This window comes from Echinops telfairi, unplaced genomic scaffold (assembly GCF_000313985.2).
Source record: "Echinops telfairi isolate 266 unplaced genomic scaffold, ASM31398v2 ScPeMD7_7468;HRSCAF=8506_0, whole genome shotgun sequence".
Classification (NCBI taxonomy): Eukaryota; Metazoa; Chordata; class Mammalia; order Afrosoricida; family Tenrecidae; genus Echinops; species Echinops telfairi.
In genome coordinates, this window is record NW_022111369.1 from 80,570,601 (window position 1) to 80,575,513 (window position 4,913).

General features: G+C 42.8%; 1 pseudogene; it reads left to right on the forward strand.

The window, feature by feature from the left end:
* The first annotated feature begins 1,962 nt into the window (after positions 1-1,962).
* The window catches only part of LOC101648365, a 7,325-nt pseudogene continuing 4,374 nt past the window's right edge, over positions 1,963-4,913 (forward strand).

A 4,913-nucleotide genomic window follows, 5' to 3' on the forward strand; every position in this document is an offset into this window, starting at 1 on the left:
TGTTGGCGTTGATTCAACGTAAGCAACCTAGTGTTTCCTGTCACCAGGTCTCCTTAACTAATTAGCAGTTCCTGGCCATTTATGTAAAATCACCTGGTGCCGTAGTGGTTTATGCCTTGTTCTGCTAACCACAAGGTCAGCAGTTCAAAACCGCCAGCTGCTTTGCAATAGAAAGATGAGGACTTTCATTCCTACTGGAGATTTACACTCTCAGAAATCCTCAGAGGCAGCTCTGCCCTGTCCTCTAAGGTCGCTATGGCTCAAAATATGGACTGGATGACACTGAGGTGCTTTGTTTTATTTTTAATCCTAGGGAGACCTGGTAGTGTCGTGGGTGATATGTTGGGCTGCCAATTGCAAGGTCAGCAGTTCAAAACCACCAGCTGCTCCTCAGGAAAAAGATGAGGTTGTCTGCTGCTGTATAAATTACAGCCTGATCCAACCCTATGGAACAGTCGTATTCTGTCCTATAGAAGTTGCATATGTGTTGGAATTGACTTGATAGAAGTGGATTTAGTTTGGATTTTTTATCCCAGGTTCAGTTTGTTCAGTCTGTAAAATGGAATGATGATGTTCCTTTCCATGATAGTTATAAAATATCATTTATTTCGTGCTTACACTCATCCATTTATTCATGCCAGGTGCTGTTTTAGGTAAGAGACTACAGTCACAATAAAAAGGAAAATCGCTGTTATTATGCTTTAGAGGTTCGCCAAAGCTTCTTTCCCCCTTTAAAGTCCATATTTACATATTTACCATTGCCCTCTCCATTGGCATGCATCATGGAAGATTTGTATGATGTGATTTGTGTGTGCGTTTACTTGGAATATTTTCTACCTACAGCTTTTTATATTTTTAGGAGGCAAACGGCACTATCCTTGCAACAACTTCTGTATAGCTTCTTTCCCTGGAGAGACATGAGGTCCATAAACTGACTTTGAGACAAGTACTTGGTGAAATCCAGCAGGTACGAAGCGATGGGACACCTCAGAGTTTCCCTAGGACTCCTCTCTCTTTGTGGCTGTTTGTTGTTGCCTGAAGAGTTGGCCCCAACTCATGTCCATCCCATAGGATCAGACCTTTGCGACCTGGAGGAGCTGTTGCCAGCAAGTCTTATGAAATGCATCAAGTTTAAGTCCTTTCTCTGCTAAAGACCGCTCATCTCAGAGGAAAAGTCAAAGATCCCTCCTGCTCTTGTGTCTGCTCCTACCAGCCCAGCCTTGCCCAACGAGAGCACAGCTTTCCAGGTGTGTTCATGGCCACAGGGCGCAGGGGTAGTGATACTTCGCTCAATACTGCCGATAGCACTGGCTGTTGAATGACTGGGTCTTTGGCTTTGTGATCAATTCAGAAGTTCTTAGCTTGTTATCCAAGGCCTGTCTTGGAAGGTCATAGCCTTATCTTATCACGTCCACCTCAGAGGTTTTGTTCTAGCCAACTTGACTTTGCCTTTAACAAATTCAGTCTTAGAACTCCCTGTGTCCTCTCCTTACAAGGATCTTGTGTCTCTGTCTTTCTTTCTCTCCTTCTTTCTTTCTTTTTTTGTGTGTGTGTCTCTTTCTTCTTGGCAAGTCCTTTTTAAACTTTGAATGTTAAAACTCAAAAACTCGAGTAGATTCTGAGTGACCCTATAGGACAACATTGAATGCCCTCATAGGTTTCTGAAGTGGTAATATGACTTTTTACCTGAATAGGAAGCCTCACCTTTCTCCCTCAGGCGGGCTGGTGATTTGGAAATGCTGACCTTGTGGTTAGCAAGCAGCCCAATGACTAACCCACTGCATCACCAGGGCTCCTTCCAATTCACATTGCTCTGCGATTTCTTCAGGCATTGCTACTTGCTACCACCACCTTTGTAGACTTGCCACCTTTATAGACCCCCTAGAACAATGCCTACATTTTTGCCTGTTTAGAGTTTGTCATGGGAGCCATGGTGGCCTAGTGGTTATGCACTGGCTACTAACTGCAAGGCCAGCAGTTCGAAACCACCAGCTGTTGCTCAGGAGAAAGATGAGACTTTCTACTGTGGTAGCGTTACAGTCTCAAGGGAGCATCCACCTTTCGGAGGAGGCACTGATATTTCTGTTGGTGGGTCTGGAGAACAAGCTCACATTGGGAAGAGATGTTAAATGATAATTGTAGGGAACCCAGGGTGAAGAATAAACCCGAAATTGATTGTGTTAATTACGGTACGGCTCTTCTTGATATTATTGAATCGTATGACACATGGATGAAGTACTTATAAAAGTGTTTATTAAAAAAAAGTTGCAGTATCCGAAACTCACCGGGCCAGTTCTACCTGGACCTACACGTCTAGGGTTGCTATGCGTCAGCATCAACTTGGTGGCAGTGAGTTTTTGTTTGTTTGGTGCTGAGTGAGACTGCGGAGGCCTGGTGGCATAGCACTCCGCAGTAGTGAGCAGCAAGATTTAAACTTTGACGAAATCTAGAGGCCAGGGTCAAACTTCCGAAATCTAAGAGCACTTGGTCCTGGGTATGGATATTTCATTTCCAATCCTAGAATCTGACTATCTCTTGATCAGATCTCCCAAATAAAAGATATTCTATGTGTGTCAGGATAGTATGGAAGAAGGATGTATGTAACTTGTCAGTATAGTGTGTAGTATGGAGGAAGGACGATGTGTTTCAGAGACAGGATCCCACTTCTGTTCATTCTTTCCTGGACATTCAAGAAAAAGCGAGTAAAGATTTGGACACTTGATGAAAAATGTGTCCCAGACATGGAAAGAGGGGAAAGGTGTCTGTGTCTTTTCAAGTCATATTTGAGTGCTGTCTTCACTGGGCTACTGTATGATTATTTCATTATCTAGGGAATGTGTTTTTAATTTATTTTTGCCATGCGATTTGTTATAGATTAGGGCCTCCAAAAAAAATTCACTGCCATCAAGTCAAATCAAATTCATGGTGATCTAATAGAACAGAGTATAACTGCCTCTGTGAGTTTCTGAGACTATAACTCTTTACATGAGTAGAAAAACCTCGCCTTTCTTCTGAGTAGTGGCTGGTGGCTTTGAACTTCTGACCTTGTAGTTAGCAACCCAATATGTAACTTCTATGCTACCAGGGCCCCTAGCACTCATAAATGTATGTGTTGATTTGTAGATTTTTGTCTGACAGAGATGCAACGGCCTTCTCTCCAGTAGGTAAGATGCTGGACAAGTACACGTTCACTGTCTTGTAGGACAATATTAGCGTTGCCTCAAAGCTAGAACACCTGCTTCAGCATGCCTTCCCTGAGAGATTTTATGAATCTCTAGTCCTCAGATGCTCTTTGAATAGGCTAGATGATGCGATGTAGCAACCATGAAACATACAACTTTCCTCTAGTTCCTAAATGCTTCCTCCCCACCCATTATCATGATCCCAATTCTACCTTACAAGTCTATCTAGACCAGAGGATGTACACTGGTCCAGATAGGAACTGGAAACACAGGGAACCCAGGGCGGATGATCCCTACAGGACCAGTGGTGTGAGCGGTGATACTGGGAGGGTGGAGGGAGGGTGAGTTGGAAAGGGGGAACCGATTACAAGGATCTACATGTGACCTCCTCCCTGGGGGACGAACAACAGAAAAGTGGGTGAAGGGAGACATTGGACAGGACAAGATATGACAAAATAATAACTTATAAATTATCAAGGGCTCATGAGGGAGAGGGGAGCGGGGAGGGAGGGGAAAAGTGAGGACCTAATGCCGGGGGCTTAAGTGGAGAGGAAATGTTGTGATGACGATGAGGGCAATGAATGTACAAATGCACTTTACACAATTGATGTGTGTATGGATTGTGATAAGCGTTGTATGAGCCCCTAATAAAATGATTTAAAAAAAAAAGAAAAAAAAGAGTTGTATGAGCCCCTAATAAAATGATTAATAATAATAATAATAATAAAAGAATAAGTTAGAGGATCTGCTGGTTCTCTGACTCATAAGTTAACCAAATCTAGGATACATGCTCACTCTCTTTCTAAAAGAGCCATATTTTAGAAAATTGTAATTTGGCAAGTTACAATGCCACTCCAAAAAAAAAAGAAAAAGACTTCCCTTGGTTTGAGATTTAGCCAGTTTCTGCAGCAGCGTTCTTGATAGCTTGCTTTTCTCTTCACTGCCTTCTCATTCGTCCCTGTCCTCTTATGAAAAAAAAAAAAACACCTTCCTCGACTAACCCATTTAGTTTCTATGCTTGAGATTTGGTCTCCTTGAACTTTAAGAACTTTGTAGTCCTGGGCAGTCTGGAAGCCTCGCTGAAATGTATTCCGCATCAGAGCAATGCGCAAGCCTCCATTGACCAGCGGTAGCTGCTCTTGAGGTGTGTTGGCTAGGAATTGAACTCAGTCTCCCAGCATGGACAGCCACATTCCAGCACTGACCCAGCAACTATCCTTAGAGCCTTGGGACACAGTGTAATCCATAGTCAGACAGGGGTATCTTTACCTGGGAACTTGTTTAAAACACAGTATGTGAGGCTCCACTCAGACCCATTGAATCAGAAATTGCTTTTTGTCAAGGTACCCCACGCACATTACAGTTTGAGATGCTCTGTGGTGAAAGAGGTAAAAGGGGAGGGGAAAACTTGAGGGAGCCAAGAGATTTTGCATAGAAGTAAACTAAGTTTCCTGATAAGGAAATGTTTCCCCAAATCCGATTTAAAATCATGACTGCCACAAGTTCAAAATGAAATCTCTGACGTTTAGTGTTATCATTCAAGTATGTCAATGTAGAATTAGAGTCTCCTTTTTAACTTTCCAACATCTGGAATGTCATGTTTAAATCACAGCAGTGGAAAGGACACATTCCATATTTTAGAGTCACCCGGGAACAAAGGAATCTCCAACAATAAGGTTCAAATAGAAGAGCCCAAACTTCTTGCTTCTCTTGCCTTTCCTTGCCCCTGCC